This window comes from Protopterus annectens, chromosome 10.part0, assembly GCF_019279795.1.
Source record: "Protopterus annectens isolate FY-2018-M chromosome 10.part0, PAN1.0, whole genome shotgun sequence".
NCBI lineage: Eukaryota > Metazoa > Chordata > Ceratodontiformes > Protopteridae > Protopterus > Protopterus annectens.
The window spans coordinates 390,541,278-390,566,826 of record NC_056744.1 but is presented as its reverse complement, the minus strand read 5'-3'; the positions used below and the strand labels follow the sequence as shown (position 1 = coordinate 390,566,826).

Below are 25,549 nucleotides of genomic sequence, written 5' to 3'. Positions count from 1 at the left end.
AATCCCGCAAAAGGGAACAGATTGATTCCAGAGTGTTCTAAATGGGAAGTAAACCTACTTAATTCATGTATAAAGATGAAAATAGAATTATAAATACATAGATGAAACATTTTCTATGAAGGTCAGTACAATGTGCATTTACAGCACATGCTACGTTCAAGTGTGTGGGTGTTGTGGGGGTTCCTGTTCAAACTATTACTATAGGAAACAGATATTCCACAGGAGTTCCCCCTCTGCCTTAAGCTGTTTCTGTCCAAAGAGTATTACAAATCAGTATGAACAAGTTAGACAACAGAAGCTGTGTAACCAAGGGCATTACAAATCACACAGCATTATGTCTGCATTTCTGAAGAGAAAACAATGCTGCTGTTGTCAAGTTATTAGTACGTAGCTTCTGCAGACAAGTTTACACCGTTCTGTATTACTACATAAATAAATAAATAAATAAACAAACAAACAAATTAATAAAGACTTGAAACCCCTTGAGGGATGGAGTAACAGAAATTTAATTAAAACATCTCGGGGGGGGGTTCAGAAATGACTAGCAGTTGCGAAAAACTACTCAGTGTAAAAAGTGTTTTTTTCCCCAAACATTTTGAGTTTCCCAGAAATGGGGGGTAATGTGGTTAGATATGTATTTAAACTAAATGTTACTACACTTAGGTACAATAATATTTAGTTTAGATGTATATCTAGTTCAACTTGGAATACTGAAAAAACACCCACTCTTGTTAAGTACACTTTTCTAACACTACTCATGTGTGAATACTCCCTTGAGAGGATTAATTTCTTTGTCTAAATCATTGTTACCATTAACTTGTACTATCAGAAAAGTAAACAACTTAAAGGAAATACTGCAACAGGATGGGTTTATATCCATATCAAGTCATGCATACAAATACATTTCATCTCATTAACACCCTGTGCAACCTTGCTTAAATTCTAAAAGTGAATCTTAAAGCACAGGAAAACATCACCACTCTTCAGATACAAAAGCAATGCTGTACATTGCCTGTAAAATAAATATACAAATATAACAAAAAAGAAAGAAAAAAATCAGAAAAGAATATACAGCTAGTTTATAAAACCCTATACGTATGATGCTGTTCACATGGTCTTCCAGAACGCTTGCAGTTTCACTTTCAGGTTGAGTTCACTATGTTCTCAATGTATTACACTCGAGGCCTGTACATACAGGTCTACATGCTTTCAAAATCAAAGAACAACATTGTAGGTACTGACAAAACTACTACATTATTTTTGGATGACAACTCCGTATCTGTTCCATATACAGCTGCTGAATTTAGACACAAACACAAACACACACACTCCAGAGATATCCCCCATCACAAGAACTTCCCTTCCCCTGACTATGTCATCTTGTTAAAATAAAGTCTTACGCATGCATTCTCTGGGAACTATGGTCGGGTGGCACGATGCCAGGGTAATCTTATGGCTAGGCTTGTAAAGGCCCCAGGGCCACACACCTATGAACCTATATGCACTTGATTATTTTTGTTTTAAAAAGAAAACGGTTAATAAAAATACATTTCCTTCACCAGAAAGACAGTAAAATGGTTTTATTTAAAGCAATAATAATCACTTAAAATACAAAGGAAAGCAAGTGAGACTGAATATAGAAAAGTCAAGTAAAAATAGTGTACAGGGGATATGAAAGGGAAAGGAATGTGAAAATGGTGCGATGGGGGGATGGGTGTGTGACTGAAAACACAAAGAAAAACGTAGATGATTTATAGACAACAGCAGAAAGGGAAATAAATGATAGAGGGGGACAATAATGGGATAACAGGATAAAACATATGAATATGACTTGTAAGGAGACATGGCCTGCCAGAAATGCCCACCTCCCTTACACAGGCATCTGAGAGGCACAGCAGAAGTACGGTTGTTGTTCTCGCCTAACTCAGACAGGATAGGGAGATAAACATGGGATGGGGGCAAACATGAAAGAAAAAAGTGGTCACACAGTATTAAAGCTAGCTGTACTAATGTATGTCATGGTGGTAACACAGAATGTGGGTGGATTATCGAATCCAATAAAAAGAGAATGAACAATCCAGAACTTATAGCGGGTAGGGAAAATGAAGGGGTTACACCAAGAGCCAAAGCAACAATAAGGTATGTGCCAATACTGAAAGAGGTTGCGATACACCAATATGGTTGAAGGGTGATATAAAATGGATCACAACTGTATTCCAAAGATAGTGGTGATACTTAACAGGGTCATAAAATATGGATGGAAATAGATATAAGAAGACTGAAGGGAAACCATGGAGAACTAGTAAGGCTTATGCACCACTGTGGTTGGTAGAGGTGTCTTTTTTTATATTTATTGACATTTGATTACCAGGAAAATACAACTGGGGAGGTGCCCATTTTCAGTGGAAGCTCAGGGAGAAAAGCTCCAAGATATAATAAAAACATTTTAAGAGCAATAAAATAGTACAAAAACATCTACAGTTTAAATAATTACATCAGATTGGACATAATGTGACAACATTGGTTAAAATAGATATAAAGAAAAGTTGAGTAAAACCCTACCATAACCATAGATGTCCTTCTCTTCCATGTTCCAGTATTACCCCTTCAGTCTCATGTACATGTGGCCAGTATTCAAAAGCTTTCAGTCCCTCTGCGGTGTGTCAGACGTGGACGAGATTACTTGGGCCATAAAGGTGATGTCGGCACACACCAGCCCTCAGAACAGTAGTCCCAGTCAGAGCCAGTCCAGTGACGGCAATTGCATATCACTGCCATCCAGAAAGGGAAGTTATTAGCTGATGAGAGGGGAAGGAGGGTGGGAAGGAATACTGCAACATAGAAGAGAAGGACATCCATGGTTATGGTAAGATTTTACACAACTTTTCTATGTCCTTCTATTCCCATGTTGCAGTATTCTGCATATGGGTGAGTGCCAAAGTTCACTGAAGTTGGGGTAGTGGTCTAGAGGCAGATTCCATGAATCCATGCAGGATAGCCCTGGCGAACCCTGCCCTGGACCTGGAGATGAGGTCAAGCTTGTAGTGCTTGGTGAAGGTGTAAACTGAGGGCCAAGTAGCAGCTTCCAGGATAGAAGAGGTATCCAAACCCTTGAAGAAGGCTCCTGAAGATGCCATTGCTCTTGTGGACTGAGCTTTAACTATCCCTTGCAGGGTCTTACCGTGGAACTGGTAACAGAAGGTAATGGCTTTTGAGATCCAAGTAGAAACAGTCTGCTTGGTAACAGCCTTCCCCAGAGCCCTGGGGTGAAAGGATATGAAGAGTTGGTCAGTCTGTTTGACAGACTTGGTGTTATGCAGGTAGAATCTGATCTGCCTGTGAACATCCAGGGAATGCAGCACCCTCTCACTGTCTCCTTGTGGGTTGGGGAAAAAAACAGGTAGCTGAATTGTCTGATTAAGGGACAGGTCGTTGACTACCTTGGGCATAAAGGACGGATTTGTCCTAATGGTAACCCTATCTTTGTGGAAAACTAGAAATTGTGGGGTAGCTATACAGGCTTGCAGCTCAGATACCCTTCTGGCTGAGGTTAGAGCCACTAAAAGGACAGTTTTCCAAGTTACAGTGCTTTAAAGAAGTTTTGTTAACTGGCTCAAATGGAGGTAGCATAAGCTTCTCTAGTACACAGTTGAGGTCCCACGTGGGGGAATGGGGTTCCTTGAGGGCCTAAGGTGCAATACCCCTTTGAGGAAGAGTTTTCAAGGGAGTCTGGATGCTAATGGGGTTCCAAAGGGAGACAGGCAGAAATAGCAGACAGATGGGCTTTGATGGAGGAATAAGTCAGTCCAGACTGCAGTAGTTCATACAAATAGGATAGCACTAGAGGGGGTTCACTGTGAAGTGGATCCAGCTATCTTTTATGACACCAAATAGTGGATCGTTTCCACTTGAGAGATGATTTTCTAGTATTTGGTTTCTTGGTCTCCTGCAGGACATTGAGCACGTCCTCACTGTAAAGGTGTCTAAATGGGATCAGAATCCTATCAGCCACAGGGTAAGGTGCAGCATCTGCCACTGTGGATGGATTAGTGACCCCTTGTGCTGTGTGAGGAGGTCCACTCTGGGGGTAACTTGTGGTGATTGCCCTTGGACAAATGTAGGAGTAAGGGGAACCAGTGCTGTCTGGGCCAGTAGGGAGTCACCAACAAGATTTTCGGGTTGTCCTGCTGAATTTTTAGCAGGACCTTCTGAATGAGTGGGAAGGGGGGGGGTGCACATATATATTTCCCATTCCAAGAAATTGAGAAGGCATCTGTTGCCAATGCCTGTGGTTCGGGTGTCCTGGTGCAAAAGCCAGGAAATTGCCTGTGGCAAACAGGTCCATTTGAGGTATACCTCACTTGTGGACCAGGTCCAGGAAGGCATCTCTGTGCAGCATTCATTTGTGGTTGTTTGTGCTGGTTCTGCTCAAATAATCTGCCTGTTTGTTGTGGTGTGAGGTAATGTAGGTTGCCTGTAGGGAGATTCCCTGTGAAGTAGCCAATTCCCATACCAAAAGGGCTAACCTGCAGAGCCGGTGGGACTTGGTCCCTCCCTGAGTGTTGATATACCACAGTACAGTCGTGTTGTCTGTGTATATCAAAAGAGTCCCCTGTAGAATGAAAGGTTGAAATGCCTGGAGGGCTAGTAGAATTGCCCTCATTTCTCGAGCGTTGATGTGTTCTGATTTTAGGTGATTTGGCCACAGGCCCTGCACCGATTGGTTTTCGAGGGTGGCTCCCCATCCCAGGTCTGAGGCATCTGTGTGCATGACCTAAGTGGGTTTTGGTGGTTGGAGAGGGAGACCTGAGTTGTGCTGTACCTGATCCAACCACTATAGTATTAACATTTTTAGACAGGGTAGAAGGGGTACAATGTACTCCAGATGCTGGTTGTAGACGAAGCCAGGAGTATCTACGTAAGGCAGATGCTGATGCGGCTGACCTGGCAGAGGATTCAGTAGCATCATAGCTACACTTGATAGAGTGTCTGGTGACCTGGGATGTGAGAGCCAGGAGAGAGGCAGTGATGCTTTGGCAGGGGAGTCTGGTATATCTGCCAAATGTGGGTTTATATTAAATCAGCAAACACCTAAAATAGTGAATGCTGATTTATCGACCGTTTAAAATTGAAAGCATGAAATCCCATTTTTTTAAGGTTTTCTTTCTTTTTTTTTTTTTTTGTGTAACACTGATTTTTTTTCCCTGGGAAAAAAAATCACTGTTCGTGTCTTCGGGATTTTAAGCTTTCACTTCTAAAGGGTCGATAAATCAGTATTCACTATTTTAAGCGTTCACTGATTTAATATAGACCTGCCAAATGTTTGGTGGCAGATTGTAAAAGAGATAAGGTGCACTTGGCCATGTGGGTCTGATAAGTTTGTGGCTCTGAAAGCCAAGGTAGCAGAAGTATAAATCCTTTTGCCTAATCTTTCCATTGTTTTGCTGTCCTTGTCAGCTGGGAGAATGGTGGTAGTAGGCAAGAGTTTAGTGGCTTTATCGGTGGCAACAGAAATAGTGGCTGGATCAGCTGGTGGGCACTTTATCAGATGCTTAGCAGTATCAGGTACTTTGTAAAGCCTAAATAATCTAATAATAATAATTTAATAATAAGTCTGAGTGGGGCAGAAGGCTGAGAGTCAGGGTTCAGAGATGCCGAAAAAAGGCATCTGGGAAGGCAGGGAGGAACAACAGATGGGCTAGGGGTTTCCATTTGAATGAGGTCATAGTACCTCAGACATTTCTGAGGAATCTCATTTAAAGTGCTCCACATCCTACTAATTGTCTCACTGAAGGTCAGATCTTCCACAGGAGAATTAGGGTCCAGTGACTCTTCCTCTGGGGATCCATATCCCAAGGGTGAAGAGAGTTGGGAGCTGTAGGAAAGAGATTCCTCAGAGGAATCTGAAAGGACCTCCTCTTCCCTGGGAGCTTAATCTGTAGGCAAGGGCCTAGGGCTTAGGAGAGGAGGAGAGGTAGAGGCAGAAGTAGGTGTAGGCCTCAGTGCCATGAAGGCACTGAAAAGATTCTGGCTGAAAGCCTGCCAATCAGGCATGCTTTCTGAAGAGGGGGAGATGTGTTTTCTCTTTTCCCTTCTTTTTAAAGGGGCAGCGGGTGTCTGTCTGGAAACCGGTGACTGTAATGGGTCGGAAGGCTCAGATGACTCCCCATGAAACGCTGGTTCCCCCCTGGCGTCGGCCAATGGTGCCGGAATAGCCTCGGTGGACGTGCTCTTGTCTGTGGATGGTGTGGCATCCGTAGAGGTACCTGCGACCTCCAAAGTGGCGTATCCGGAACCAGATCCTGAAACCAGGCCTATGTCGGCCACAGGTTGGGAGTCGGCTGTAAGAGGTTCAGCAGTAGTCGAAGACCGTAATGTTCTGACCTTATTTTTTGGCGGGTCTACGGGGACATTGGAAGAGCACTCCATCCTAAGTGTGAGAAGTTTCAGACATTGGTTCTCGAGGTACAAGTTTAAAGCGTGCAACTGACTGCGCAAAGTTTCCGGAACGAACACCTGACAAACAGGGCAGGCCTTATGGTCGTGAGATTTTCCCACACCGAAAAGGCACTTATCGTGGGTGTCCTTATGAGAGATCTGGCATTCACACTGACACTTACCCTTTCTGGATGACATTAACAAGAAATAATCAAAATTAGAAGGACTGAAAAAGGTTCCCCAACAGGTAATAACGAATATGAAGTCAGCGGTAACAGGAACACCTGGTGCACGACTGGTGGCTGAAAAGTTCTGAGGGCTGGTGCGTGCCAACGTCAACTTTATGGCGCACAAAATCTCATCCAAGAATGATGTCTGACACACCAAACAGGGACTGAAAGCTTTTGGATACTGGCCGTACGTATGTGAGACTGAAGAGGTAAACCCATATATGGAATAATGCAACATGGGAATAGAATAACATCATATATGACAATAATTTAATACTTAGAGAAAATTTAGCCTGTTTAGAGAAATTAAAGATAAATTAGTAAAATACAAACAGGAATTGCAATAGGAAGGGAGAGAAAAACAGGGTTATGGCATGATTAGACAGAGAGGCAGGGGAGAGAAAATAAAGTTAGGAAGTAGGCAAAGAAGGGTGAAGGTATGAATAGGTACTTGTTCAAGTTCAAATATAGGGATATAGTTTATTCTGGAGCAGAGCAAGAACACAAACAGATTTTGGCTAGGAAGTCTTTCAAAGTGGTTTTAAAGGACTAAAGGAAGGACATTGACTTGATGGATATAGGTAATGAGTTAATGGCCTTACCAACAGGGTATGAGTACAAACTCTTGTGTAGTTCTTTATGAAATGTGATGTATAGGATATGTTTTGCATCAATGAGTCACACTGACACTTAAGTGGAACTACAAAGCAAAAAATATGAAAAGAAATAAGGCATGGGGTACTATGGACAACAGGCTTACAATACTTCTTATGCAGAGGCTTTGCCCCCTGCACTCTCTTACTAAATATAGTTGTTTCTCAGATGTACCATCTTGAAAGAAAACTGCAATTTTGCTCAAATGTCCCATTGATAAAATAGGACTCAGTGCTCCTAATAATTACAGATGATACACACTAGTTTCCAGAAATTAACAGGACAGGAGAGGATTTCAAAATAAGACTTGAAACACTTTTGAGGGATGTAGTGCAACAAAAGGAAACAGTGACAATTAATGGATGAATTGGAAATGAGTGGGCTGGGCTTTGAAAATCAAACTAGAAAATTAACCCAATAATCAAACCAGAGGAGAACATATACGGAAATGGTATACATAACTAATACCATCATGGAAGACCCTTCTTTATAATGTGCTAAAACCGTATTCTTCTAATTATCATTTGCCATGTTTACAAAATGTATATTTTACATGTGCGTGAACACATACCAACAAACATACATGCACAGACAAATAAAACACACAGAGATATACATACCTACACAAACATACACACAAGAATCCTTCAGTTCTGTAGAAAGTTGGATTACTGATATCCAACTAAGCCTAAACCTGAATAAGACAAATCTATAACCCCTCCATCCTTTTCAATCTCTTCCAAAAATGGTACCATCATATCTCCCTCTGACCATACCAAACTCCTTGGTGTAGAAATTGACAATAACCTACTCTTCGATGTCCATATCTCACAAACCATAAAAAAGGTCCACAAAAAATGGGAACCCTATATAGGCATAAACAATTCCTCTCAGAACAGTAACGGATCACTCTAGGTCAAATCGCCAATTCTTATCCATTTCAGAAAACTTGATTTCACCAGACTTGAATCATGTTACAATAAAATTGTTAAGTTTGCTAACAACTCCACCTTCAGAGTCCATCACTGTCAATCTCTAAGGGAACTACAATGGTTAGAACTTCTGCAGCTACTCAGTTACCACCAGCTAGTCATTGCCTTTAATATTGTTAGACATCCTGAAAAAACCCCAGAACTAAGCCACTCTCTTTCTATACTGAACTAATCATCCTCCGATCTACTGAGAAATCCCACCTCTGCATCTCTAAAGCTAATAACAACTCAGTGAAAGCTCTTTTTTCTCATGCCATAGCTATATCCTGGAATAACCCCCCCCCCCTTCTCTGACCTCTGCCCCCACTAACACACATTTCAAAAATGCTCTCAAATCACATTTTATGAATACATGGCTATGTCCATGCATCACATGAATTTCACAGTCTCAGCACACTTTACACCTTCCTTCCTGCTATCTCTACTGTATATATGCTACAGTTAGGTATCTTACTGTCAACTTGAAATTGTATAATATGTCATGTCTAATCATATGATTTTTTATTCTTTTATCCTATCTCACTAATCCAGTGTTAAAGCTTTGATGTATGAGACTCTCTATCTTTGTAAATTTACTCACTCACTGCTGATGTATTGTTTAGACTGGATTGTATGAGACTTTTTATGTCTGTACATACCTGAATGATTGTTTGTATTACCATGTTGATGTTAATCTAATTGTGGAGCTTTTCTCCACAGGCCTCTGCTGTAAATGGACCAGTGTCCAGTCGGACTATTCCGGTAAACAAATGTAAAATAAAATAAAATAAATATAACAAATGCACACTCTATATGGGCAAATGGGGTCATAATGCTTGAATGTCAAGCTGCATATTAAAACAAACCTGATTGAACCCATCTCACCAGAAGCTCACACCACTCAAAATTCATTATATGCAAAAAATATTTTTTTTCACTTGAATTAAATAAAATAATTAAACAATATGGTAAATTAACAAGAAAACAAAAATTCCTATACCTCTGTGTAGGGACTTGTGCCACCCACCGCCCCCCCCATGTGTACATTTTAACTCCAAAATGGTACAATATCAGAACCTGGTAAAGCTAAAGCTTTATTTTCTAATGACAACTATTTTTCTCCACGGTTACAAAACCACAGAATATGTTAGTAGTGGCAGGTGGAAGTGGGGCAATCCCCCAAAAGTTTTGTCAAACAGTCTGGTGTCCTCTGTAAGTGCCTTGCTATTCAACCAGTTCAGCCACTGAGGTTGTACAGCTGCTTGCATACGGCAAATCAGCTAATGCCAATTTTTATAACCTAGCTGTTGGTGAAATTAAGGAGCATTATGAAATAAGCTTGCTGGGAAACATACTAAACATTTTCTTAGGTGACTGCACAGTGAACTACTATCATTTCAAAAGTGTACGAGTTACTCAGCATAATGCAGTAAGAATATGCAATACATGTTAACATACCAAACAAAAAGGTAAGTGTCAGCATCTGGTACATTTAGCAGTTTTACTTGGGTAGTTTATATAAAACCGTCGTCACTCAAAAAGAAGAGATATCATTACTATGGACATTTCAATAGACTAACATCTCAAACATCTGCGGCCTATTCCATTTTGGCAACAATGTGCTTTCATTAACATTTGTTTGGTCAATTTTGATTTGGGAAATAGCCTGCCATCAGCTATCATGTGGCTGGATAAACATAGGTCCTGAACTACACTAACATTAAATTTGTTCTGCACATATGTCAGAACAAATCAACAGCTGCATTAAGGAACTCCAGCTGGGTGCACATTGACAAGCATTGTGATTCATGTCTACATTTAAGCAGTGCAAATCAAATCACTGGACTTGAATTATATCAGATGGACAGACAGTGAAGCACTTGTCCTGAACGGAAGTGCATCTAACGATACTTGACTCAATGTTTCTAGTTACAGGAAAGTGGCCTGTTAATTAGTTTTAATGAACTGATATAGTTTGTGATCAGAATTAGCTTTAAAATAACGGTTAAATCTATATGGAGTAGATGTAAATTTGAAATTTAAAATCAATTTGATATACCCACATCAAAACTAGAGAAATATGGTTAACTTCTATTACTTAATATAAAGTAAACCTGTCCTGTCACTTTTTTTCCTAACAGCCAACCAAAACACCAGACTGGTATCGGACTTCAAGATTATTTAAATGGTCTACACCCCCCCCCCCAAAAAAAAAACAAAACAAAAAACTTTCACTCTATCAATATTTGGCACACACTCATTAATGGATTTAGTACTTAATCAGATGCAGACTGGTGTTTTAGTAAAGTCAAAAGGGCACATGATTGCAAAGCCTCAAATGGAACAGCACTGAAGAAACATCTCAAATGCAACGACAGCGATCAGGATTACACTTATGACAAATGTACAGTCTGTTATGTTTCACACTTGTTAAGAACTAGTTTCACAGAAGCTGAGTTGTACACATAGCAAACAACAGATATCCATATTAGCTAATAAACGTAGTGGAACATCAAGAAATAAGAAATAACACTGGCTTACTTCACAAATAGAAAGTGGCAGAACTGAAGCTTTCTGCAACGTGGGTGGTGCCCTTGAGGAAATGTAAGCATCATATTTCCCACTGCCAGTATATTAGTATAACCCTATCCATGCATATAAAAAATGCATGAACAATTCAATGGAAAGGTTTACAAATCCCTCTAGCAACATCAGTTGCACAGCTATTTTTTACTAATGGAGCCCCTGTTACTAATGTCCTCTTATTTCCTACACCATGGAGCCTTAAATTGCCCGTGTTCTTACCAAACACCCAGCTATCAGGAAGCCTGGACAGGTCAGCCACTACATTTTCCGTAAAGACATGCTCATGAACATCTGATCTTGGTCTAATCTCACATTTCACTACGAGATATGAACCCTCTTACACTGCCGTTTCTTTGTATCTGCATATACAAAGATGTAAACAGAAGGCAACACCGTTTTTAGCACCTCTGTAACAGTAGTACAGCCAATGACTAAGTCTTCTCCCTTGACCCATTCATTCTTCAACCTCTTTTTTGACAAACTCTTTACTACTGTCTCAGGCAAACGGCCTTAGGGACTCACAACCCTCTTTGCCATTACTTAAATCCTTCTTGAATTGTTCTTCTGGCTATCACCCATGTTCTATTCTGCTTCGAGTCCGACCTTCCTGTTCTACTCCATTCATCTCCCTTCCCCTGTGGCAGATATACATATGTTCAAGTCATACAGACTGGTGTCTGTAAGTGCCAATCCCCTAGGTTCTTTTTTATCTTACTTTGGTTTTCATAATTCCGTAGGTTCCTTTCTACATTTTCCTCTGTGGTATCAAAGTATTTTTTTCAAACACTATCCTTCCTGTTTATGCCACCTTTTTTGCTAACTCTATACTGCACCTTTTCTACAAACCTTTATTTTTCTCTGTACAGCCACCACATTTGGACACAGGACTCCACAAGTGGCCTCAGCAAGTGCTTTGTACAATGAAAGAATTACTAACTGCCTTTCAGAGCTACAAGTCCTAAGGGCTGTCAGTTTGCAGTTTGTCCGGGGATGTAATTAGTCTGAAAAATAAAACATGGAGCATTACGTGCTTACAGCTGAGTAGAAGAGGTGCACCAAGCAGAAGTAAGCAGAAAAGCCTTGGGAAAAAATGGTATTTTATTTTAATTCTGAGATTGTCATTTGTCATCAATTCATGGATGGCACAGTGGTAGCATTGTTGCCTCACAGCAAGAGTTTCCCTGGTTCGATTCTCGGCTGGAGTGCCTTCTGTGTGGAGTCTGCATGCCCTCCCTGCGTTCGTATGGGTTTTCTCTGGGTACTCTGGTTTCCTCCCATGTTACAAAAATATGCATCTGGAGTATTTCTGCCCAGGTATCCCCTGAAAATTGGCTTTGTTCCAAGTCGGACTATCCTGGTAAACAAATGTTAAATAAATAAATAATGTCAGCCTTAGGCACATTTTCTGATAGTTTTGATACATTGTTGCTGTCCTTTTAACAATAGCTCTTCTTATGGGGTCTGTGTTGTTAGCAAGGGAAATTACCTGAGGCTTGAGGGACCAGCTCCACTGTCACTGCTGAGGGAACCTTCCAGAAGGCAGTTCAGTTGTCTTACTGTATTGTTTGAAGTTGCTTCTGAACTCCTATTAACATTATTTTCTCATTCTAGCTTCTGGTTGAGGTTCCTGAAAAAAACAAACACAGTTCATTATGCGGTGACTGCAAAGTAAATATTCTGCTGCTAGAAGAAATAACCTTAGAAAAAAGGTCTTGTGATTCCATAAACAGAATAATAGTGCAAAGTTCCACTAGATCACCAATCACCACAAATGCCTGCAATGTGCAAAATGACCCTTGTAACCACACACACAGACATATATACACACACAAAGCAAGGAAAATACAGATGGGATTATAATTTCTTCTTGTACTGCATTCATGAAAAAAGGGTACCAAACTGCCTTTGAATTTGTTTAAGTTTCCAGACACTGTGGAACAGGGGGTCTATATCAGATGATTGAAAGCTGATAACTCCGAAGCACAAAACCTCGAACTTTAAACCTCGAAAGCTAACAACATCGAATCTGCCAACCCCCCCCCCCAATTACCCCAAAACAAAAAAAAAAGCTCTATGAACTGGGCAAGCCCCCCTGCACCCCCTACATTCCCCACTACTTAAATATACCAACTCCGAGATCACACTACAGTGCAGTAAAGGGAAATCTTCCCTTCCCGCACACTATGGCGATCTCCATTCTACGGTTCGACGTTTTTGTACTTTGAGGTTTGAAGTTCGGAGTTATGTGCTTCAAAGTTATCAGCTTTCGAGCTTATGATATAAACCCGTGGAACAGGATTCAAAGCTACACACACACACGTGGTGGAATACTTTAACAAAACTGTCTCTGGCTGTGCGATTATGCAAATACTTTACAAGCACAATGAGCAGCTGATGACAAATCTGTCAAATGAGTTTAATAAATGTAACATTACAGTTGCAAAGCACACTTTAGCTAACCACTGTCATTCAAAATAGAAGCATATATTTGCTAAACTGGGGGAATTAGACAAAAGAGATTTTAGTTAAATATACTACGTCAATGTGTTTTTCAAGCAAGAAGAGTGACAGCCCTTGTACAGATGCCCAGATTAGTATATGCATCCCTGATCAAATTAACCTACTACAATCAACATAGAATAAAATTCTAACGTTTGTCCACATGGCAAACCATAGAAAGAGAAAAACTACTATAACATCTGAATGCAAATGGCTTCCAGTGCAACCTTAAGTATTACTGAATATGCTGATTTACAAATTGCTTAACAACAGGACCTGCCCAGCTTCAAAAACAACACTGTTTGAAATGCATCAGATCAGTTAAAGCTAGATCAAGCTCTCATAAACTTAGTACTCACACAAAGAGTCTTTGCTAAACTGGCTTTCGACTACTGAAACAATATTCCAAATAACATAAAAAAACTTCAACGATCTAATATCATTAAAAAAAAAAACTCTTACATCTCACGTACCTAAACTAAATGAATGTTCATACTTCAGAGATGCTGGATGATGTTTTGTACGCGGCTGGGACCATTACTTCTTTATTTATGAATGTTCATACTTCAGAGATGCTGGATGATGTTTTGTACGCGGCTGGGACCATTACTTCTTTATTTATGAATGTTCATACTTCAGAGATGCTGGATGATGTATTGTACGTGGCTGGGACCATTACTTCTTTATTTATGAATGTTCATACCTCAGAGATGCTGGATGATGTATTGTACGCGGCTAGGACCATTACTTCTTTATTTATGAATGTTCATACTTCAGAGATGCTGGATGATGTTTTGTACATGGCTGGGACCATTACTTCTTTATTTATGAATGTTCATACTTCAGAGATGCTGGATGATGTTTTGTACATGGCTGGGACCATTACTTCTTTATTTATGAATGTTCATACTTCAGAGATGCTGGATGATGTATTGTACGCGGGTGGGACCATTACTTCTTTATTTATGAATGTTCATACTTCAGAGATGCTGGATGATGTATTGTACGTGGGTGGGACCATTACTTCTTTACTTATGAATGTTCATACTTCAGAGATGCTGGATGATGTATTGTACGCGGGTGGGACCATTACTTCTTTATTTATGAATGTTCATACTTCAGAGATGCTGGATGATGTATTGTACGCGGCTGGGACCATTACTTCTTTATTTATGAATGTTCATACTTCAGAGATGCTGGATGATGTTTTGTACGCGGCTGGGACCATTACTTCTTTATTTATGAATGTTCATACTTCAGAGATGCTGGATGATGTATTGTACGTGGCTGGGACCATTACTTCTTTATTTATGAATGTTCATACCTCAGAGATGCTGGATGATGTTTTGTACACGGCTGGGACCATTACTTCTTTACTTATGAATGTTCATACTTCAGAGATGCTGGATGATGTATTGTACGCGGGTGGGACCATTACTTCTTTATTTATGAATGTTCATACTTCAGAGATGCTGGATGATGTTTTGTACGCGGCTGGGACCATTACTTCTTTACTTATGAATGTTCATACTTCAGAGATGCTGGATGATGTACTGTATGCGGCTGCGACCATTACTTCTTTATTTATGAATGTTTATACTTCAGAGATGCTGGATGATGTATTGTACGCGGGTGGGACCATTACTTCTTTACTTATGAATGTTCATACTTCAGAGATGCTGGATGATGTATTGTACGCGGGTGGGACCGTTACTTCTTTATTTATGAATGTTCATACTTCAGAGATGCTGGATGATGTTTTGTACGTGGCTGGGACCGTTACTTCTTTATTTATGAATGTTCATACTTCAGAGATGCTGGATGATGTTTTGTACGCGGCTGGGACCGTTACTTCTTTATTTATGAATGTTCACACTTCAGAGATGCTGGATGATGTTTTGTACACGGCTGGGACCATTACTTTTTTATTTATGAATGTTCATACTTCAGAGATGCTGGATGATGTATTGTACGCGGCTGAGACCATTACTTCTTTATTTATGAATGTTCATACTTCAGAGATGCTGGATGATGTATTGTACGCGGCTGGGACCATTACTTCTTTATTTATGAATGTTCATACTTCAGAGATGCTGGATGATGTATTGTACGCGGCTGGGACCATTACTTCTTTATTTATGAATGTTCATACTTCAGAGATGCTGGATGATGTTTTGTATACGGCTGGGACCATTACTTCTTTATTTATGAATGTTCATGCTTCAGAGATGCTGGATGATGTTTTGTATACGGCTGGGACCATTACTTTTTTATTTATGAATGTTCATACTTCAGAGATGCTGGATGATGTATTGTACGTGGCTGGGACCATTACTTCTTTATTTATGAATGTTCATACTTCAGAGATGCTGGATGATGTTTTGTACATGGCTGGGACTATTAATTCTTTATTTATGAATGTTCATACTTCGGAGATGCTGGAAGATGTTTTGTACACGGCTGGGACCATTACTTCTTTATTTATGAATGTTCATACTTCAGAGATGCTGGATGATGTATTGTACACGGCTGGGACCATTACTTCTTTATTTATGAATGTTCATACTTCAGAGATGCTGGATGATGTATTGTACGCGGCTGGGACCATTACTTCTTTATTTATGAATGTTCATACTTCAGAGATGCTGGATGATGTATTGTATGCGGCTGGGACCATTACTTCTTTATTTATGAATGTTCATACTTCAGAGATGCTGGATGATGTATTGTACGCGGCTTGGACCATTACTTCTTTACTTATGAATGTTCATACTTCAGAGATGCTGGATGATGTATTGTACGCGGCTGGAACCATTACTTCTTTATTTATGAATGTTCATACTTCAGAGATGCTGGATGATGTATTGTACGCGGCTGGGACAATTACTTCTTTATTTGCCACCTTGACATAATCTTTTCCTTACTGCGTATTACTCCAACTGCTTTAAATCTAACAAAGCAGGAAACTCTGGCTCATGACTATGATACTCATTTATATTTACTGCATTCCACTGCTACGGCACCCTTAAATGTTATTATATTGTCAATGTATCATGGTTTTATTCTTTTTATTTCTGTTACAGTCATTACAGTTGCTTCTTAAATGCATTTCTACCAAACTCAGTCATCTTAATTTGCCTGACTTTCGACCGATGACTCCCGAACCATTACATACATTGTATATATTATTACATGTAACATTGTATATATTATTATACGTAAATAAGTAATGTCTAGAACAATGTCAGCACTATAGCTATTCAGTTCTTCCTACACTATACTCAGTACATAACGTAGGAGCTTACTGTTACGTACTCTGCTGTATCACCATGCTCTCACTGCCTTTAACTGTGTTGTACCTTTGTTATAACCTGGTTATGGTTTGATGTGCAACTGTTACTGCCATCCAAAGTACTCTAATAAAAAAACTAAAATGAGATATTTTCATGCATTGCTGCTAATAAAACATCCTTCACTCTGTAATAGCAACTTACAAACACAACCACAGATTTTTCAAATAATCTGCACTTACATAGGCCTTGACTTAAGACAATTTCTAGGACACCCATGAAAAATGAAAAAAAAAAGAATGTGTGAAATTACATATTAGTATGACAGTTATGAGCTACAGTTCAGTGCGTTGTAAGGTTTAAAGCAGACAGAGTACCCAACTGGTTTTGACAATACCAGGTCACAACAGGTACACTGTTACTGGTGTCATGCACAGATGTTGAGAAATGCTAACAAAGTGTTGATTTGTAAAATGATTTCAGTTAGTCTTTGCAGTGGGAATGGATTCATTTATAATAAGAGAGATGGTCAAGTAAACATCCATACAGCTAACAATTAAGCAAAGACAGATAGACTCAAAATAATCGACATTCAGTGTCCACTGAGTTGGTACATTTCTGGCAAATAGAAAGTGCAGAGAGAAAGAAAATGTGAACTGGAACTTATCTACTACGGAAACTCAACAGACAAGCGATGGAGTACATTTGTTGCACAAGTTCTTATACTACTGTCATTCCAGTTTTCTTCCTTCCTTAACCCCACTTCCCCTGAGCATTGGAAGGCTTTGTGCAGTCTGTTGGTTATAAGCAGGGCTATCACATGCACCACACTTCTGTAGGAAGTCAACTTTCAGCACACTACTCTGGTGTCCGCAACCTGGAATCAACTGCTTGAAAGAAAGGGGAAAAGGCAGAGATGGAGGGAAATTGTGTTCGCATTTAGACGAACACACAAGCATTGCTGCACACATTCGCTAGTGCCCTGTATACTTCTCTTTTACACACATTGAGTTGTGCTACATTCATTTAAATTATCACAAATTATTTACGGGAGGGGGCAGCATTTTGTACTGTTCAATCAAATTTTAAAGCATGAAATGATGCTTCCTGAATATCACTGGTCTGCAAGCATCATACACAACAATGTGTTGTATTTCAGTGACTTTTGTATTTATTCTATGCCCCAGGTGTGATATTAAGTCACAGATTTTTCACTTGTCACATACACCATCACACATGTATACAAAGAATGACAAATGTATGTGGTACTTTGTGGTAGTCTTCTTTTTGTCCATGTTATATGTCCACGGTGGAAGGGCAGCAAGACAGACATCTTATATGCAAGGAAATTCAACACCACTACCAAAATATTAGCTTCTCACACATGCATCCAAATGGCAGACTGCTTAGATAACAATGTCATTCCTTATTTAGCCACGCATGTTTACTGTCGATGTGTGATGGGGAAATGGAATAGATAGAATTGCCCTTACGTACAGTAAAAGGCACTACAAGTCAAATAAAAATGCACCAAATCTGTCTACAATGAAAGACAAAAACAAGATATATCAGAACTAGAACATCAGCATATTAAAAACTGCTATAAATACTCATAGCTACAGTGACTAACATAAAACGTCAAAATACTTTGAAAGCTCTGTCTATGCAGATTTACTGCATTTAGCTGTGCAGAATTAACTTTGGGTAAGTTTTTGATGTGATTTTTCCCTATCTTAATCCACAACCGTTTCTCTGAGCACCCAATGGCCTTTGCATTTATCCCTGGTGCTACATATGAATTTTACAAATGAGAAACAAGGCGTAAAATGCTGCTAACCTTAAAACATCCATGTAATTATTACATAAATTAGAAATCTGTTTATCTAATGCCATTAAATGCATACATTGCTAAAATAAACATTTATGACAGTTTGTAATTGGAAAGGGATGAGAGCCTACAACATTCTTACAAATCAAATGCACATTTCTTATTGTTTCTTATAACAGCATGGGAAGAACCAAATGAACTTCAGTGAGGACAGTTTCCATTAATCATTCAGAAAATGGCAACATAATAATAAAATGCATCTTCATTCAGTAACAAGGAAGTCTGTACTACTTAAATAAGAAGCCAAAATATATTAACGGTAATTAGGTTTTGCTGATTAACTCTGTTCTTCATTCCTCTTGTTCTTATGGGACTTGGCTAACCTCATAAAGTTTGTTAACATGAAAAGGAAATGTAGAAAGGTATACAAAGAAATTATTATAACTGTGAACTGAGGTTCCTCACCTGCAGGTTGGCAGTCTTATTATATAAGCACTGCCTTCCTACTTTATGTATGCATGTAACTGGGATAAGTGGAAATGCTAACAAAGATACACGAGTTGCCTACCTTTGCCAACTTACTCCACATGACAACAGCTCCAGGGGTTACTGTTTGAAGTCCATGTGGCATTAATTCCTAATATGTTCTAAACATCCTTTTTACATTTAAAGTGCTTTGATATATGACAACTTGTCATCCGCATATCTTGTGGCATCACCCATGTGGAACTATTCGATTGGCTGTGGTGTTCAAATTATACTGAAGTTTCTTTAACTTTTCTTTTTCCGAAGATCCTTTGACAACATGAGTAACAACCTGGGGAGGCTGTCCTCACCTAGGGTTGTGCATGTACAGTTCTGCTGCTGTTCCATTAGGGGATACTAGGCTGTAAGTTAAAGATCTACTCAAAAACTGTAGAGAAAACCAGGAAACCAAACAGACAAGTGTTGTTTAGCGCTTTCATCCACAAATTTAATACGTGAACTTCTTCAGAAACACTTACACAATAAACCCAGTTCCTTAAATACTAAATAATACAGGAAGTGACCTCATGTTAATTAAATCACTTTGTTAAAATATTATTATATATATACACATATGAATATAAAAACATAATAATAAAAAATCATAAATACACATGAAATAAACATGAACAAATACAACCCAATTCATATTAGTACTTTGCCATAAAAATATGTTACTATAAAATGTGCATGTAAATACATGTTCAATTCTGTAAATGTATATATAAATAGTTTTAGTGAATAAATGAAAGGAATTTATTTAATAATTATAAACAGTATATGTAGATATATATATTTATGTATAATTAATAGATGTGTTATCTATACTTTAAGAAACATTTTAAATTGATAGACTCATTAAGGCCAGGCGGCTTGTCGGCCCCCAACACAAGTTGCCACAAGGTCTCTCTACACTCCAAGGTGTTGTTGAAATCTCCTCCAAAATCACTAGTGTTGATTTTGTCCAACACTGAAAACTCAAACTTCTTAAAATCCCTACAAACTAATGCATGTTTAGCTAAAGAGTTGAGCCTATCTTTGTTTTTTATGGCTAAATTGTGTTCGTAAATTCTCCTTTTCAAAACCCTCTTGGTTTTGCCGATGTAATACTGTTCACATGATACACAATTTGCAATATAAACTACATAATCTGAATTGCAATTGTAATAACCTTTAGCCCAAATCATATAATTGACAGACTTGACAAACACACAAGTACTGTTGCTGACAAATCTGCATTGCCTACAATTATTGCAAGCATATGTACCCCTCTTAATGCTAACAGCTTTAATGTTGTCTTGATGTCTGGCATGATCTACCTCAAGCATAGATTTAATGTTAGTCACCCTTTTGTAGGTGAAAATGGGTTTGAACCCTAAAATATCTACTAAATCCCTGTTGCCTAACAACACCTTCCAATTGTTGATAATAGTGTCCTTAATGGACCACATTTTGTTGACAATAGGTAAAGTAAAGGCAATGTTATATGTGTTGAGACCATTTGCATTAGTAGATCCAGAGCTGACACCTAAATGATCAGACAAAAGGATGGGTTTAGCGATCCCCTTTCTAAGCTTGATGACTTCCTGTTCTATATTTTGGATCCAATCTAAGGTGTAAACTCTACATAAAAATAAAGATCTCAAAAATTCAATTTCCTTGACGAATGTGTCATCATCCGTAGTAAGTCTACTCAGACGAATTATCTGCCCCTTTACAACTCCTTTTTTCATGTGTATAGGGTGTAGACTATCTTTATGTAGATACTGGTTAGCAAATACCTCCTTCCTATATACCTGACTGCTGAAGGTATTGTTAACCTTGTCCACAGTAAGTAAAACATCAAGAAAGGGGATGCTTTGCCCAAACCCACTCATTTTGAAAACCAAAAACTGTGTAGTGTGGTTCAAATCATCTACTAATAGAGAAAACTCTTGTGGTGTGCCAGTCCACAGAAATAATAAATCATCTATGAATCTAAAGTAAGATAACACCTTATTAAAACTCGGGTGGTTGACCAAAAATTTAAGCTCCCAGTTGGCCATTACCAAATTGGCAAATGCTGGTGCCACTCTCGCCCCCATGGCCACTCCCAAAATCTGTTTGTAAATGTGTTTGCCAAGTCTAAAAAAGTTGTTGTCTAACACAAGCTCCATAAGATCACAAATTGTGTAGACTTTAACATTGTCAACATCTGTGTGGCTAGTCAGATACTCCCTCAAATATTCCAACCCTTCCTCTTGCTTGATGAAGGTGTATACAGACTTGACATCAAGCGTAGCAATACTAACAGACTGCAAAGGAATATTTATTTTCCGTAATTCTTCCAATAAATGCCAGGAATCTCTAATGTAAAATCTAGATTTCTGCACAATGGGATTTAATATATGATCTAGCCAAATATATATGTTTTCTGTTTTAGACAACTTTGCTGAAATGATGGGTGTAAAAGGTGGGTTGTCTACATCCACATGCACTTTCGGAATATCAAATAAAGTGGCCAATTTAGGATGTTCAACCAAAAGGTATTCATAACTTTGGTGATCCAACTCACCCTGACTAAACATGTCAAACAAAAGTGTGTTGACCCTTAAGAAGCTGTTTTTCATATCAGTGGCACGAACCACTTTGCATGTCTCAGTGTCTTGTAACATATTAGACATTGAGTCATTGTACTGGGAAGTGTCCATGACCACAATCTTGCCTCCTTTGTCAGCCTTCATAGTTCTAATGTTTGCATTTTTACACAATTCGTGTAAGGCTTGTCTTTCAGATGGAGCCAAATTATCTCCCCACACGTCATTGTTTAACTTTCTAAACTCCTGCTCACACAAACTCTGAAATACCTGAAGAGTATTGTGCAAAGGGGGGTTAAAGGTGCTGGCTTTTTTGGGTCCACCAGTGGTCAAGGTATGAGACTGAAACAACACATCATGCATAATATAACACAAGTTAAGTTTTCTTAAATATAGTCTAAAGTCTATTAACAACCTTCCAATATTCACTTTGTTACTCGGGATGAAAGAAAAACCCTTTTTCAAAACATTAACCAATTCAGTGGACAATACAGTGCTCGACAGATTTATAACATTAATACAAAAATCATCAACCTGTCTAAAATTGTTCACTTGTACTTCCTCTGATTGGGATACTTCCCTTTCCCCTTCCCCTTCCATTTGTGGTGATAATTGTTGTTCCACTTCTGAGTCTGTTTGCTCGGTGTCATAGAAGACAGAAAAGGACCCTGATTCTGTATCTGTTTGCCTCCTGCTAATATTTGAGCATAATTTGTTTGTGACTGATGAGAAGGATGTTGGTTTGAAGATGGAAACACAGTACCACCCTCCTTATCAGCTACAACATTTTGTCCAGTGTTCTTTTCTATATTCTTTGTTCCAATGTGAACATTCACTAGTGCAGATACTGTGTTTGTAGCCACTTCGGCCCCATCGTTTGTATTCAAACAAACAGTATTACCTGTAACACCAACACTGTCCAAATTCTCTTCAGACCTAACATGCAGTACATGGGCCTGTTTCGATTGATAAGCTAGAATGTCCCTTTTTAATTTGTTGTGTTTTCTAGCCACAATAGATGCCCTGTGCCTGTCAGCCTTCGCCTCCACACCATTATATAAATTAATATAATCCTTAAAACAAGTGAAACTCTTAATTTTTTCATCTAGTTGTTTGATGTGCTCTTTGATGATTACAAGTTTGTTCTCATAAAAAGTAACAAGGTAACCCATCATGGCTAGGCCAGTGTCATTGTAAAGTTCTATTAACTTAGTACTCAAATCGTCACCTTCGGTGACACAATTTGGGAAATTGGCTGTCCGCAAGCCCTGAGGCACAATTTTTCTTTTAATACATTCTCCCAAATAGGAGATCTCCAATTCTAATGTAATGTGCCTGTATACAGTTTTTTCTAATTCGTAAATGCTTTTCCTGCAATTAACATTGTCCGTGTGAACACTTTCATTGTGAGACTTACTTGCTCCACGGATCGAAGTGTCGATTTCTATGTCAGCAAACGGATTACTGTGCGTTTTACAAATATAATCCCAAACATAGGTTTGACTCACGCCATTGCTGTTGTTTAAAGACGCCGATGTACCTGCCTGAGCGACTCGTACTGGCTATGACATCAATTCCTGCCCCTCTCCTCGACGGACTGGAAATAGTGATAGAGGAAGATGTCTTATCCTTTTTATCTTTACTTTCAAGTGCGCAAGCCAAACTACGCACAGTATCCGCTGAATGGACATCAGATACGTTATCCTTAGTATCAGTGTGTTGAAGAGTATCTTTGACTATCCTCACAATCAAAGATACAAGTTCTTCCTGGGATTTGTACTCCCCACTGATACCACAAGTAGAACCACTGCCAGGAACTGGACACACAGTCATGTCAAGCAAGCTGTCTTGACTGCTAAGATTACTGCTTTGAGTCGCCATGGTAAACTCTCTAGAGAACCACAAACCACACGAATGAAGTAGATGATACAAACGAAAAAAAACTTAAAAACTTTAGAGAAAACCAGGAAACCAAACAGACAAGTGTTGTTTAGTGCTTTCATCCACAAATTTAATACGTGAACTTCTTCAGAAACACTTACACAATAAACCCAGTTCCTTAAATACTAAATAATACAGGAAGTGACCTCATGTTAATTAAATTACTTTGTTAAAATATTATTATATATATATACACATATGAATATAAAAACATAATAATAAAAAATCATAAATACACATGAAATAAACATGAACAAATACAACCCAATTCATATTAGTACTATGCTTGAGGTAGATCATGCCAGACATCAAGACAACATTAAAGCTGTTAGCATTAAGAGGGGTACATATGCTTGCAATAATTGTAGGCAATGCAGATTTGTCAGCAACAGTACTTGTGTGTTTGTCAAGTCTGTCAATTATATGATTTGGGCTAAAGGTTATTACAATTGCAATTCAGATTATGTAGTTTATATTGCAAATTGTGTATCATGTGAACAGTATTACATCGGCAAAACCAAGAGGGTTTTGAAAAGGAGAATTTACGAACACAATTTAGCCATAAAAAACAAAGATAGGCTCAACTCTTTAGCTAAACATGCATTAATTTGTAGGGATTTTAAGAAGTTTGAGCTTTCAGTGTTGGACAAAATCAACACTAGTGATTTTGGAGGAGATTTCAACAACACCTTGGAGTGTAGAGAGACCTTGTGGCAACTTGTGTTGGGGGCCGACAAGCCGCCTGGCCTCAATGAGTCTATCAATTTAAAATGTTTCTTAAAGTATAGATAACACATCTATTAATTATACATAAATATATATATATATATATATATACATATACTGTTTATAATTATTAAATAAATTCCTTTAATTTATTCACTAAAACTATTTATATATACATTTACAGAAGTGAACATGTATTTACATGCACATTTTTATAGTAACATATTTTTATGTCAAAGTACTAATATGAATTGGGTTGCATTTGTTCATGTTTATTTCATGTGTATTTATGATTTTTTATTATTATGTTTTTATATTCATATGTGTATATATATATAATAATATTTTAACAAAGTGATTTAATTAACACGAGGTCACTTCCTGTATTATTTAGTATTTAAGGAACTGGATTTATTGTGCAAGTGTTTCTGAAGAAGTTCACGTATTAAATTTGAGGATGAAGGCGCTAAACAACACTTGTCTGTTTGGTTTCCTGGTTTTCTCTACAGTTTTTAAGTTTTTTTTTGTTTGTATCATCTACTTCATTCGTGTGGTTAAAGATCTACTCCTGACAGAGGATCTTTCCTAACATCCATAAAGGAGGTGTACTCCACCTTCTCCTCCTTAACAGGAGATAATTGTCAAATTTCCCTGGAAGTCATTCATTCACGAAATTGCTGCTCAGACTGAAGTGTGCACGCTTCACTGCAGAAGCCCCCATGTTACAAAGAAAGAGATAAAGTGCTAGGGTGAGTAAAAAGTACAGTTTTGTACCTACCATAAATGTAGATGTCCGATAGATATGCAACTGCAGTCCTTACATATGGGTTGTCCTGCCTCAGGCAGCCCTTCGGTCGGCCGGATTCCAAAGTCTGGGTCCGGCGTCGGCTGATGTCGGCTCCTGCCTGACGTCAGAGCGGCCAGGGTATAAAAGCATCAGTCAACGCCATCTTCTTCAGTGTTTCTTGCCCCAGATGCCAGGTGCCCTCCAAGGAAGGCTAAATTTAGAGAATGGATAAAAAAATCCAGATATGCACAACAGTAATAAACAGATGCACCATAACAGATATCCCCAGCTAATTTGAGAAGGGGGAGTGGACCCAAAAAAGAGAATAACAGAGGGGTAGGAGGGAGGGAAAACCTGACTGCAGTTGCATATCTATCGGACATCTACATTTATGGTAGGTACAAAACTGTACTATGTCCTTCAAGAATGCAACTGCAGTCCTTGCATATGGGTTGAATACCATAGCCAAGCTGGGGGTGGTAGGATCTAAGATAAGGA

At 38.7% G+C, this 25,549-nt stretch overlaps 1 protein-coding gene across 2 annotated transcripts in view; it reads right to left on the bottom strand.

Moving 5' to 3' along the window:
* The window catches only part of RNF2 (ring finger protein 2), a 722,585-nt gene that overhangs the window by 368,524 nt on the left and 328,512 nt on the right, over positions 1-25,549 (bottom strand). For both annotated transcript variants that reach the window (XM_044085309.1, XM_044085308.1), the window contains one exon: positions 12,366-12,506. The gene's annotated coding sequence lies outside the window, so the exon portion shown is untranslated. The remainder of the gene's footprint in view (positions 1-12,365; positions 12,507-25,549) is intronic.